Source organism: Protopterus annectens, chromosome 4.part1 (assembly GCF_019279795.1).
Source record: "Protopterus annectens isolate FY-2018-M chromosome 4.part1, PAN1.0, whole genome shotgun sequence".
In the NCBI taxonomy this organism is placed as follows: Eukaryota; Metazoa; Chordata; order Ceratodontiformes; family Protopteridae; genus Protopterus; species Protopterus annectens.
In genome coordinates, this window is record NC_056734.1 from 625,250,278 (window position 1) to 625,265,315 (window position 15,038).

At 39.5% G+C, this 15,038-nt stretch overlaps 1 protein-coding gene across 1 annotated transcript in view; it reads right to left on the minus strand.

Moving 5' to 3' along the window:
- LOC122801255 (serine-rich adhesin for platelets-like) overlaps positions 1 to 13,031 on the minus strand; it is a 1,296,546-nt gene extending 1,283,515 nt beyond the window's left edge. The window contains exons 1-2 of the mRNA XM_044070807.1: positions 12,791 to 13,031; positions 11,385 to 11,575 (exon numbers count right to left, since the gene is read on the minus strand). The gene's annotated coding sequence lies outside the window, so the exon portion shown is untranslated. The remainder of the gene's footprint in view (positions 1 to 11,384; positions 11,576 to 12,790) is intronic.
- Positions 13,032 to 15,038: the final 2,007 nt, after the last annotated feature.

Below are 15,038 nucleotides of genomic sequence, written 5' to 3' on the forward strand. Positions count from 1 at the left end.
CCAACAGTCAAATAAGGGGCTCACCAATCCCACACCAGAGACCACCTCAACTGGCAGCTCAAGGGCTCATGGGGGGTACACCAGTGTTAAAGGTCTCCTGCAACCTTAGTGGTTCACCACTCCCCCAATCTGTCCAAGCACCCATAAGAAAATCCTTCATTAATGCAGAGAGATGTTTTCTTATCAGGCCCTATTCCCGCTTTCAGGTGACTGCCGCAAGTACCTACATCACCACAGGGTATTCTAGGCCCTCTCATCTGCCCCGCATGCACGGGTATTATCACACATATGCCAGTGAAGGCCACAGTCACTGGCCTGCAAGCACCAAATACACATCCTCCAGTCTTTTTTATGTTTAGTGCCATACGAACAATCCTCCACCTACGTGACTGCAAAAAAAAAACAATATGAACCACCTTTCTACCCAAAGATAGATGAGCAGCCACCTGCCATTTATTCCCATCACCTGCTCTGCACAGATCATCCAGTGCCCAACTCAGTAACTTAACTGTGGTCGCCTGGGTCTCACACTCAGAGCCTTTTCACACAACAGACTCTGGCTGGAAAAGATTACTCTCATTTGCAGATGAAAAGCATCTCATGTCTACTGCACGCTCGCACTGCAGGAGGGCAACATTACTTTAAGGGTTCCAAACATTTCCTGCCACAAGTGTGATACATTCAAGCCAAGATATCAGACATATTGTTTATTACAAATAAGTCAGCTTAACAGTTCAAATGTGAAGACTTCTTAAAGCAGAACGCCTTATTCACTCACCCTTATTCAATCTTGTGGGATCTGCCAAAATGGCTTAATAGAGAGCACACTCGCCTCAGATTTGTGAAGATTAGAAGGCTGTAGGTTCTATTCCTATAGCAGGCACTATATTTTTTTTTTTCTCCCCAGTACTAAGACTGAAGAGCAGAATAAGGAAATGCTGTACTCCACAGTGTGTTGTCCTATGGATGAAACATTAAACAGAAGTCCCATCTGCCCAAGTTGCTGTTGACATCAGTGATGTAAAAAGTCCCATGACACTTAGAGAAGAGTGAAGTATCATATTTTTAAATAAAGAAAAAAATTACACAGTTCTACATTAAAATCTTAAAAGAGGTTTGCTCAAAATTTACAAGACTGAGCCCAAATGCTCAAACCTTTTAAGCTCAACAAAAACAAAAATACCTACTACTCACATATTCCAACCCCAAGACTGCACTAAAATGGGGAAAGGATCAATACCCAGATCCCCACTGTGCTGCAATCTCAATACAGTTCAGGTTACAGCAAAAAGAAATACTGTTCAGTTTATTTTGGCTAGTTTGAACTTATAAGATTTAAGCATTTGGGCTGGATCTTGTTGGTTTTGAGTATTTCATATTTCAAGATCATCAGGTAGAACCCATTACATACATACAAAACAAAGTTACTATATATATATGTATACACACATACATACACAAGATTTCTAGTTCAAACCCCACCAAATATCACATGACTATACAACCATATACATTTCAAAAGATAAGAAAAAGGCCCATATTACATACTTGTACATATCTATTCAGACCTGGAAGAAATATTTACAGGCAGATGGTATAATTCTGTTACACAGTGTTTTGTTATACCATCACCCCTCTCTTCCATAACCATACTCAAATTCCCTTTGTAATCTCAACAACAATCTGTTTTTCTTAAATAATTCTAATGTTTCTGCATAAAAGGCAAATGCCACCAAACCTTTACAAAAGTGTCAGTTTCCTATCAGAAAGTATTAGTAACAGCCACATAGCATACTCCCATCCATTACTTTCTCTTCTGTTAAGGTTCCCAATTTCAAATCTTTTTCCCACATTTTTAATTCTATTACAACATAACCGTGAGTGAGTCACTGTGACACCCTATAAAGTCCTGATGGTATTCTTAATTCCTCAGTAAAAGTACAGTTGTGCAAGTTGCATTTATCTTAACACTACATGTTCAAAATCACCACTGCTGCAGTAGCCTGTGGATGTATGGGTATAGTACCACAAGTTATACATCCTGGGAGGAGGAAGGATAAGGCTCAAGGAGCCCTTTGGAGTATGATCATAGCAAAGCCTATTCTTGACATGGAGGAGGAGGAATCAAATATGTAATGCTTTGTGAAACAGATGAACAAAGGAGTTATTAGCTGCCTCTAGAAAGCTTCTAGAGTCCACATCTTTCTAGTATGCCATCAAGAAACAAGGCTCTAGTAAAAGGTGTCTTGATTCAGCCTGAACTTTTTCCATGGTGAGCAAATAAGGAAAAAAAACAAAAAGACAACCAACATATGACTATCTGGATTGATACGGGTTGTCCGTTCTTTGTCTCATTATAGGAAGTACATAGCTGTTTAGGAAAGTTAAAAGACTAAGTAATGACAAGATGATGAACCAAATGGAAAATGCACCAAACAAGCCTGTATATGATTAAGTGCTTTTGTCTTTCAAACAGAAGAAAAATCCCAGGAATCCTTAACTAGATGTTCTGCTCTCTCCACTACATGCTTAGTCATTTTATCTACAAACAGTGCCAGATTACATGTTTTGGAGCCACTGGCAGCAACAATGGGTCTAAAAGGTGGTTCAATGATGTGTTTGTGTAGCAAAGCACCTCAAACCCACCTAACTAATAAGATGGCATCTAAGGTTATATTCAAGAAAGGAAATTATTTTACCACCAAAGTGGTGTACCTTGCTCTATGTGATATGTGCAACGGATTATATGTTGGGAAAATGGAGAGGGTGTTGAAAAGCAGAATCTATGAGCACGTATATGATGTTAAAAACAAGAAGGATACAAGTGCATTATATAGGCATTCCCTCACTTGTTCCAATTTTAAAGGTTTTAAATTTGGTATTTTGGACACTGTGGACATAGATTTGAGGGGGGGGGGTGACTGGAAGAATGTATAAAGTAAAAAAGAGCTAGTTTGGCAACTCAGACTAGCAACTAATTTTCCACCAGGTATAAAGGATTCCTTGACAAAACTTCCAGCCCTGAAATAAAAATCTATGAAACTAAGTATTTTAACATTTTTACATGCATTACTGTGCCTGCATTTTTAAATATATACTGAAGGTATTTAATATATAACAGTGTTTTATTTGTAAAAAGCTAAGTTGGCTTGAATATGAACACCCTGTGTATTTAATACTCCTCATGTGACATTTTACATGTGACTTTTTTTGACAATACCAGTTTATCTATTATGTAATGGTTCTTGAATCAGTGTGCTTTATTCTGATCAAGTATTCTATGTAAAAGACGAAAGTACTTAATCTTGGTGTGTGTTTTTACCGCAATAAACAGAGTTCGTATACAGGCTTGTTTGGTGCGTTTTCCATTTGGTTCCTGGTCTTCTATTATTTGCACTTCACCAGGTATTTGGATAATGACAAGATGATATCAGAGTTACATAGGCACATCCAGAGTACATCAAATCCTTCTTTCCCTGGTTTTACAATTTGGGAGAGAATATAGGTAGAATGATGGATAGATTTAAAGCAAAGGCAAACTATGATAGGATGAGTAGTGGTGGTGGTGAGTTAGTCAACTATCTCTAAGGAAACTCAGACTTCATCAACCATGAGAACTAGAAACTTAAATATTCTCTTGCAGATAATCAGAGTAATAAGTACAACAGGCGTCTAAATAATATCCAAAAAATCTTGGTCAAATGAACACAGATTTTACTTTTCAAAACAAAGTAAAGTTTCCAAAGCATCATATGTATACTACGTGGTCTTGCACACCTAAACCCCTTTTTAGAACACCTTGAGCAACAATAGGACAGGCTAGAGGATAGTAACTCACACAACTATACAAGAATTGGTGGTACAGAATCCTAGAATAATCCCTGGTTATTATTGTGGCACCAACTAATACATCCTTTCCAATTAATAAACAAAATATTTACAAGTAGTAGGGTTTATCACCTCCTTAGTACCTACCACAAGTCCTCAAAAACAAGATGTCTAAAATGTATCAAATTAGAATTATCCAGGTAATAAACTGCAAGTAAGTGTTTCAGACTGGAGTGCATCAAACTCCGCCTGGTCATGTGTGAGTAGATTCAATCTGTTACAAAGTTTGTGGTAATTGCCCTTAGTCAATTCCATAAGAAATAACCACATTTGCCTGGGCCAAAAGGAAGTTACCACAATGATCTTTGGAGAGCTCTTCTGAACCTGGATATCAGTGGAATTGGTGGAAATGCATACAGAAACATTCCCTTTGAAGGCAATGAAAACACATCTGTTTTCTAGACCTGCCTGCAATGAGTCCTGGTACAAAATCTATCTAGTTATCAGATTTGAAATAAGACAAATGTATGTATTTGATGTGTTTCTCACAATTGGCTCAATTCCTGGAAGACACCCTCATTCAATTTCCATTTGTGAGGGTCTGCTACTACATTGTGCTCTGACAGAATGTAGAAAGCTGAGAAGCTTAAATAATGTTTTAAAGAGACCTCCCAAGCCACCACAGCTAGCCCATGCAGAGGGTATACTCTGATGCCCCCTGTTTATATACCACATCATTGTGCTGTTGTCTGTAATCTGCAAAGGTCACAGGGCCACAGATGAATAAATTATATTGCAAGAATCACAACAAACATCTCTCTGATATTAAGTGCTTTGGCCTGTCTGATTTGTTCCAAGGATCCTACACTTTTACCACCATTGAAACAGTCCTCCCACCCCAATCAAAATCTGAAGAGTCTGTTTTGATAGATTCAGCTTGGGTTGAAACAGTCCTCCCACCTCAACCAAAATCTGAAGAGTCTGTTTTGATAGACTGAGCTTGGGTTGAAAGAAACAATGGGAGACCTGGATTCAGGAAGGCCTGTTGTCTCCACCAAAGCAGTTCTCTTCACAAAATCCAAGATTATGATTAGAAATTCTAGAAGATGAGAATGCTGGGTCCACATAGTTTTCAAAAACCACTGGATATTTCTCATGTGCAACCTGGCAAAAGGAATCATGAGAATCATACATGTCATGAACCACAGAATCTGGAAATATTCCCTAGCTGAAGTCGGACACTGATTTCAGCAGCACAGGAATATGTCTAACTACTTTATCCGGTGTTGAGAATGCCTTTTGCAGGGAAGACTCTAAAAGGCACACTAGAAATAAAATTTTGGGAGATGGAATAAATGGATTTTTGACTGCTGATCTTAAAAGTCTAGGTTGAGAAGGAAGTCTGCAACCCATGAAAGGGACTCCTGACACCTGAAAAAAAGACTCAGTAAAGAAAAATGTTAATACCATGCAGTTGGCTATCACAGGAGACAGATATTTTGTAAATACCACTGGAGTTTTTTGGTGACTCAAGATTGACTGTCAGGGTTGTTGCATAAAGAAAGCACATCCTAGCATAAAAGTGGTAAAATATGGCATATCCACTTGTATCATGTCATAGTATCTCCTCAAAGAAGGTGAGCATCCATTTGCTCCTACAAGAATATTGTACTCATTCTGGACACAGTTTGAAGGAGGGGAAAATTTCTCAGTAGGACAATCAGAGGAAGCACTGTCCTCAGAATCAGTGGGCTTGCGAAGATAATGTAAAAGAAGCTCAGTCAATATCAGGATCCTCTGAGAAAACAACCTCATGAAGTGTAGCTTAGGTTAATGCCAACATTATCCAGCTGATCCACTGGATTCAAAGCTTACAATAACCCCTGAGCTTAGGTAAATAATTTCATCTTTAATCTACAGAGTTGTCAAATGAAATAGATCTAGCGTTTTCTTTTTTCTGAGAACATCCCTAAAAAGAGGCCAACTAATGAATGGCATTTAATTCTTGAGAAATGGATCTCTTACCCCAGCCACCCCAAGAAGAACCTCCAAGAGAAACTCCCATACCCAAAGATGAATGTTATCCCATGCCTAGCATAAACACTGTAATAGCCTAAGATGATGGTACTAATCCCCGGTCCATGGTGACAAAGAACTATGCCAGACAGTCCCAGAGAAACAAGCATGTGGTCCGAGGAACTAATGGTGGTCACTACAGCATCATCCATCAAAGGCTGAGATTTAGACAGACTGCAGTACTGGGAAAGGCTCAGCTTTGTTTTTTTTCTCCTTAGGTACACCAGGAAAGGATCTGCAAGACCAATAAAGGAATCAATGTTTCTACTGAGGGAGAAGCCTGTTTGCCAGAAGGTGTCAGTCAAAAGATAAGTCATCACTGCAGTGTTCACAACCAGTACATACACTTAAACCTTCCCTACAGTCCCCTCAATATTCACAAAGAAAATGCACAAGCAATACACCTTAGTACAACAATGAAGTGCCCTTTTATTAAAATGTCACAGACTTAAATAAGATGCAGGAAAGTTGTCACAAAAGCATAAAACACATTTTCCTTACAGTCCTTCAAACTCACAGCTTTAAGTACACAAGCAGCACATTTTTCTAACAAAAGGTGACCAAGACAACCTTAAAAAGCCAATACTAAAACAGCTTGTCTAATCAGTTATTTCTATGAGACAGTAAATTCAGTAAAGGTCCTGTGTTCTTAAAAAGATTGGTATATATTTCTGTCACAAAATATGAAAACAATATTTGTGTGGAAGTGTTCCCCAACCAGAATGTAGCTGCCAGAAAAGGAAGATCAGAGCAGTCTATAACTCATACGAAGACCAGAGGTGCTCTCTTGAGCAATAAAGTACCGAAGAGAGTCACAACCAGACTGCTGTTTCCTCCACTGGGGTTCTCAAGTCACAGCAGCCTGGGCTCAAGTGTGTGGGAGGGAACAAAAAACTTTTTAGCTGACCAAACATTATATTCTGGGCAGGATATAACTTATATAATCATAGACTACTGCAGCAGTGAGAATGATTGCCATTTTTCCTACATTATACAAATTGTATCTTTTCACTCAAATCATCTCAAGTGACAACATAATAAAGTCGGACATTAACATCTCTATATCCACTTCCTCTATTCTTATTTCTCACATCAATAATCATCATCAACAACCCCTCCCCCCATTTTGTACATGGGGTCAGGGGGTCATGTTAACTGTTGCCATCTCTCTCTCTATTCAACGCCACACTCCTGCCTAGTTTGACACTCATGCCTTGACTGTTGCAAATCCTCTCTCACACAATCCAGCCACCTCTTTGCTTGACATCTTCATTTCCTCATATTCTTCCCGTCTGTCCCAAATGTTCTTCACCAGATTGCCTTCTGCTTTTCTGCACATGTGCCTGAACCACAGTAATCTATTCTCTTTGATGTTTTCTGCAATTGGAGCTAACTTGGCTTCTGCTCTTATGTCCTCATTTCTTCATCTGTTCCACAGTGTGCATCCTATCACTTCATTTTCAGCATCTCTAGCTTCGTCATCTACTCTGCATTTACTGCCCAGGTTTCTGTACCATACAGTAGTACTGGTCACACCACTGTTTTGCACACCTTACTTTTCAGCCCGTTTGACATTCATCTGTCATACATTACACCTGACACTCTGTGCCAGTTTGCTGAAGCCCCTCGGATTCTAGCTTTGACCTCTTCGTTCAGACTTCCCTTCTCCTCAGCCACCCCTCCCAAACACTTGAAGCTGTTAACCAGTTCCACTATCCTCCCTTCTATCTGTTCTCAGCTTCTTCTGATGTTCTCAGTTTGTTGCCATTATCACTGTCTTATCTGTGCTTAGTTTCATCCCATGTGCCTTCAAGTTTGCATTCCATTCCCCTACCTTTCCTGAAGTTTTTGCTCAGAGTCTGCCTGTAATGCCACATTATCTGCATACAGTAACTTTGTTGATCTATTCCCTCCAACCTGTTTGCTGAGGTACATCATCACCAGTATATACAGCAGTGGGCTCAGAGCTGAACCCTGGTGTACACCCATTCCCACTGGGAAATTCTCTGTGAGAACGAACTTTCATACTTGAGACTTTGGATTTTTGTACATCACCTGCACTAATTCTGTCAATGCTTCTGGGACTTTGAACCAAGCAGGACTGCGCAAATCAGCTTTCTTCGGACCTTGTCATGTTTACTCCAAGTCTAGGAATGCCCAATTGGACTCTTTCCTCATCTCTAGCTTCTTCTCCACTATCTGTCTCACTGCAAATATTGGGTCAGCTGTGCTGTATCCTGATCGGAATTTGAACTATCTCCCATCTTACATTCTACTACTTTGCGTATCCATTTACCAATCACCCACTCCAGACCTTTTATACAATGTGAAAGGAGTTTGATACCTCTGTACTGCCCACAGTTGCAGCTGTTCTTTTTGTTCTTGTATAGTGGCACAAGTATGCTTATTCTCCAGTCCTCTGGGATGCACCTCTCTCTCAACACCACTATGATTACCCTCAGGAGCCATTTCTCTCCTATGTCACCCAGTATCTTTATCATATCTGCTGTGACCTTATCTGAACTTGCTGCTTTCCCTGACTTCATTTTCCTTACTACTATTCTTACTTTTCTACAGTGAGCTCCTCTTCTCTCATCGTAGGCTGTATCTGGGGCAGTCCAGCTTCTGTGGGGTTTCCTCATTCAGAAGCTGCTGGAAGTGCTCTTTCCATCTGCCTTTGATGTCCCGTGGACTGGTGAGCAGGTGGTTGCCAGCATCCCTTATGAAGGGTGTACAATTATCTTCTTTATCTTTCTATCATTGCCTTGGAACCTGATACAGTTTTTTTTTTTGTGCCACCTACTGATTCATTTCCAGAAGCTGGTGGAGTGCCTACAGTGCCCTATTCTTTGCTATTGCAACTCCTTTCTTAGCCTTTTTGTTAGCCAACCAGTATTCCTTCCTAGCCTGGTCCATCTTTTCCATCTCCCACTTTTTCCTGCACTCCTTTCTTTTGATGTCTTCCTGGACTTCTGCATTCCACCACTAGCTTTTCTTATTATCTTATTTCTATACCTGGCTTGGCCACATATCGGTTTTGTAGTCCTCACACATGTTGTTTTGAGGCACTACCATTCTTCTTCAACTCCACCTATCTCATCCTCTTCTTGGAGTGCTACAGCCCCAAGTAATTCCTTGAATTGTTGTAATTGTCTCTGTTGACCATTGAGCCTTCTCTAACCTCTGCTTGCAGCTGATTGTGACAAGTGGTTTATATTGAGGGCCAGCTGTTTCAACAAGGATGGCTTTGCAATCACTGATTCTACCCCAGTGACCTTTCCTTACTAGAAGGAAGTCTACCCGAGTTGCATGTTGGCCACTCTTGTATGCAATATTTTGTCTGTCTCTGTCTTTCTGAACCATGTGTTGGCTACTATCAAGTCATTTAACAGATAGAAGTCTAGAAAATCTTCTCCTTTATTCCTGTTGCCCCACCCATGTAGACCCAGGCAGTCCTCATATTCTGGTCTGTCCCAATATTTGCATTCAAGCCACCCATTCTGGTCTGTCCCAATATTTGCATTCAAGCCACCCATTATCAACACCAATTCATGTTGTCCTACTATTCATCTAGTAGGTCACACAACTGCTGTCTGAATGTACTTCTCTCTTCACTATCACAACCCTGTGTGTGGCATAGGCTGAGATTATGAATACTACCCTATCATTAGGCTGGAGTCTGTCACTAATTCTGATGACATCCATCACTGCCTTCTGAAGCCTCTCACCACAATTCCCACACCATTTCTAGCCTGTCCTCTTCCTGGGAAGTAAACTCTGCATCCTAAGCCCAGTGACTTTACTGCACTGTCCTTCCACCTTGTCTCCTGGATACATAGAATGTCCAGCCTCCTCCTTACCATCCTATCATCCACTTCCAAGCTCCATCCCATCACTGAACATATAAGTGTGTACCAATTCTTAGTTCATGTTTGATAGGTTGATTGGTTTTATATCCAGTTGTCACTCAACAGGGCTATCCCAGGTAACCCACGCTGGACAACTGTACACTGGACAGTCAGTAGCTTATTGATCCAAGGCTGCTGGGCTTTACGGTGGACACACAATGGTCAATAAGGGCACATACATCCCTTCCACCTTTAGCATGGATCTCTGGCATAAGTTAGAGTAGGTCAGATCCTCAATCCGCGTATCACGGGCAAATACCCATGCCCATTTGGTGATATTATAGGTTCATAGGTAGGTACTAGGCTATTGGCCCTAGGGCCTATATAAGCCTAGCCAAATGTATCCTGGCTTTTGCCACCCAAGAAAATTATTTTCCTGTGCCACTGTCGAGCAGAGCCACAGAAGTGATCCCCGGGGTGAATCACAGAAGTGATCCCCGGGGTGAATTTCCTATCTCCCATCCAATCATCAAGATTTTTCTTGAAGAGTGCTAATGAGGAGCTTTGTTTGATATAGATAGTTTGTTCCAGAGTATGGGAAGTCTCTGGGACAGGAATCTATCCCTCCAGCATGTTCCATTTATTGTGGTGATGAGGTTTATGTCCCTAGAGTGTGTAGCTCATAGGGATTGGGATTTCTTTAAGCGGAGCATGTCTAAAAGCTCTAGGTTTGACATAGCTTTGTGTGTTAGGCAGAGATTGCCTCTGAGAAGGCAATATGCAACGGAGTAAAGCTGCAGTTTTTTGAGACGGTCTGCATTGGGCATCACTTTGAGGCCGGTAATCCTCTTTGTGAGGTATTTCTGTGGCCTTTCCAGTTGTTGTAGATGTCTTGTGAGGTACATACCAAAAGGCATTGTACTCTATAATGGGTCTAATGAGTGACGAGTAGAGGGGAACAATGACCTTTTTTTCCTGGATGAGAAACCTTATGTGATGAGGTATGCCACGTAGAAGGATTTCCTGACTACTGTGGCGATGTGATTATCAAAGGAGAGACTACTATCCACCTGTGTCCCAAGGTCTCTTATCACACTTTCTGTGTTAAGTTACCACATCAACATGTTTTTTCTAATATCTTTCCATCTCATCATGCCTACAATTAAGCCTTTTGAAAACTTTTACTACAGGTCTTTATACTTGTACCCCACCACTTCCAAAAATTTAAAAGGGGGGAATTCTCCTGGTGCCCTGGACAAATCTTCCCTCGTAAGTATGATTGTCAGCTTGAATCGCCCCAGATAACAGGCTACTGGCCTAATGGAACTAACCCTACAGTAAAATTAATAAAATAAAAAAAATGAATGGGAATGAAAATATAACGGTAAATGGGGTGCATCTACCATTTTCTATACACATTAATTTTGTTAATAATTTCTGTTCTGTGAATGCAGGGCTACCACCTTTTCAAATGCCAAAAGCAGGACATATGTATAAGATCTGCAGGACAAACCATATCCACAATCATTGTAAAGGACATAATTTCATTTAAGTAATACAATGAAAGCTTAGTGTTAAGGCATTTTAATTGTTTTATACCTTATTAAGGCGTTTCTGATACAAAATCCTTACCTTTCATAAGGAGAGGAAGGTTAGAAAGTATTTATCTTAAAATTTCAGCGACTTGGCCATTTTCTTGTTTTAAACTGGACATAACTGCTAAAGAAAGACTGTGCTGCAAAAAAAGGTGGATCTTAAGCCAATAATATGCCTGTAACTGTTGCAAATCGAGTTCAGTGCTCCTGCAAAGATTAAAGAGTAACCTAGGGAGAATGGCAAAAATAGCACATTACCATAGTGTTAAGCACAAGAACTTCAAGAAGTCAGAGATTACTCAAGTACCTTATTTGTCAACTTACTGGTTGTTAATCAAATTAAACTGCATTACTTCTGAGGTACACTTCTCAAACACATCCCAGACACAAAGTAAAAAAAACTGGCCACTGTACAATTTGCTTAAAGACATATTTTGATTAACATGTCTGCTCCAAAACAAAACATTTTATTACAGTCCAGGGCTGTAATAAGTAAACAGCAATACTAACAGGTTCTGTTGAACAACCCCCCCCCCCCCGAAAAAAAAGAAAATACATTTTAACTAAATACAGCTGAGCGCTGTAAAAATATTAACCAACTAAGTCACCAACATTCAAACTACCTGTAAGGGAAAAAAATCACACACTTGACACTTCCAAAGTCAAGCTTTATTTTCGCACAATCTATTCACTTATATATGATGCTTGCATTTTAATTAAAAAATATGAAAGTGTGTGGAAACCAGCCATCGTTTTAGTTGGATGTGTACCAAAATTAGAGACGATTAAACTTTGAAAAACTAGTGAACACTGCCGTACCACTGCCCCCCACCCCCTTTCTTGAAACAAATGGAAATCGTTTTCTGAGAATCCTTATTCTTTTAAGAAATGCTAATTAACAACCGGGAAAAAAAAAGAGATAAAGTTCTTGAGTCATCGAGAAACTACTTAATGCAGATTAAAACGATGCATCCTCTATCGAGCTATACATCAAAAAGCAAAGCAATTAGAATGTAAATACAATTAACAGAAACAGGCATAATAAAACTATGATTAAACCAATGATAAGTCATTATACAAGTAGGGAGGCAACAGCATATTTCTGAACTACTATTTGAGTTAACACCCATACCTGCCAAAGGTACATCATTACGAGAAACGTTCATTTTAATCTCAAAAAGGCGATCTTCCTTCCTATTTTGTCAACATATTTTCTAACTAGTATCCACAGTAAATCGTGTTATCAAAATAACATCGTAAACGTATAAATTAACACATTTAATCATCTTATGAGCTTCCTACTTGAATATGTTAATAAGGTGTTGGATTGTGCTCCACATTTTGCCCATTTGTTCCACAGTAAGTGGGACAGTTGATCCACATTTTGTGGCTGGAAGTTTGAGAGATGTGTTAATACCAAGCTAATGGGTAAAGATGACTTACTTCAGGTAGGGTGGGGGACACATAAAAAATGATCGCGCACAAAAAACTTCAACTAACTGGTGCACACAGCCGAATTACCAACTGTATCTTTCTCATAGATTATGAGACCACCTCCATTCAGTTTAAATTAACTCAATTTGGCAATCTACTCGCAAAATAATTGAGCGTACATCTCAACCCCTCTCCTCGAGACTAATCAAACATACAAGCTAAAACAAGTAAACCAGCCATTTTAATTTCCAATCAGCTGACTCTGTTGTACACACAAATTCCCACGACAATGTCAAATACCCCTTACATTACACTGAAGTTCGAGTTCGCAGAGCCACCGCGTGCTGGAAAAAAGACGTGCCTGACACGTAGTCAGTTACTGTGAAGAATTGACATAATCAAACCCCTTTTTCTTATTCGCAAATGGGGTGTCACCATACTCTCAACTGTCCATTATTTTGACTCATATTTTAGCTTGTTCGTCTTAATCCCTCTTAAAACTGGTAACTTTTGGAGTAAAAATTGTGAATTACATTTAATAGATAATTACACTTATCAGAGTTATAGGCTTCTTTTACTTCAGAAAATGTAAATAAACACTAGTTCACATTCTCTTACTCTATCAATGCCTCAAGTTCACATAACTAATAATCAAATAGTACCATGATTAAGCCTGAATTCGTCCCAAATGTTGAGATTTGTCCTAGACTGGTTGAAAGTTGCGGTTATCACTTCGGCATTTAGTCAACGAGAACAAAACACTTGGGGGGCGGATGAAATTACAATATAAAGTTGATCCATACCTTGATATCGACATAGGGCCCTCAGATTTGACCTTGCCCCACAGAGTTAATAATTTTCTTCAGTTTGTTAGACCTTTTTAAGAGTATTTAAGGTAGCATACGTTATTAGATAACTGAATAACAAACAGTACATATTAAATAAGACGAAAGGTATGCTGCACATATTAAACACAAAATTGTTTTCATCTTTCAATTTAACATGTTTTATTTTGAAGAAGCCATCAAGATAGCATTATAACTGCATTCTAACTATATAATTTGTTGCCGTATTCTATATATTATTAGGGTTGCCACCTTTTCAAATGGCCAACGTGGGACATTTTTGGTACAAACATCAGATTTTAGAGGCCGACACATACCCACGGTCAGTGCAAAGGATAGAACTTAACTTTTTTGCCTAAATAAAAGCTTATTCTTGTAGCATTTTAGTTGCGTATTCTGTTTCTTATAACATTTAGGTATTTTAGATACAGAATAACTGTTTTATGCAACTATTACATAAAATATAGGACATAGTTTTGTCCTACAATCTCAGGACATTTGCCATTTTTACAATTTTTGGTCAGGACACAACTGGCCAAAGAGGGACTGTCCCTTGCAAAGTGGGACAGGTGGTAACCCTATGTATTATCGAATTGCTTGATACTTTTTAATTGTATGCCTTGTTTGAACTCATCCCATGGGCTTCCTCTCCTCCCCTCCCACACACATATGACATTTTCTTGCATGTCTTCTGTTCTTATGTTGCTTGCTATACTGATAATTCACAAATGAGAATCAATGGGAAACTTCCACTAGCAGAAATCAAGAAAATGAAGACTGCCGCTAGTAATGCCAATAGCTCAGGCTGAGATTGCTCAGCATCAGCAAGTGGGAAAAGAGCATTTGCTTCTGCCACAGCATCCGATTCCCCTATTTTCCCAGCAGACAATAATTAATTATAAGATTGCTCTATATAACAGTAACAGACATAGCACAGCAGATGTCAACCAAAGGAAAGAAATGCAAAGATCCAGCAGAAATATGCTTTAGAGAATATAGAGTGCTACATAAATATATGGCAGTTAGACAATAGTCAATTAGAACAGAGAAGGATGCACTATCCCTGCACTCCATTTTGCCTTCTCGATCTTTAGAGCTCACGCATTTGAACAGGTGAACCAGGGGCAATTTTCAAAAACTTTCCAAAAGGTAGAAACATACCTCCACTGAAATGGCAAGACAATACTTAGCTTTGCAAACTTTTTTTCCTGACCGGTTGAAACTGTTACCTTGCGTCCTCCTGGTGGAGAATAGAGGTAAGTGGTTAGTGATCCACCAGGCAGATGTTTTTTTTAAATGAGCAAGTGCAGGACCCCAGAACCCTGCACTCAGTCAGCATGTTTTTGTTTTTTTTTCAGATAGACGTTCGCTTCCTGAGTGGATCAGCTAACAGGTTGCTGGTCGCACAGTCC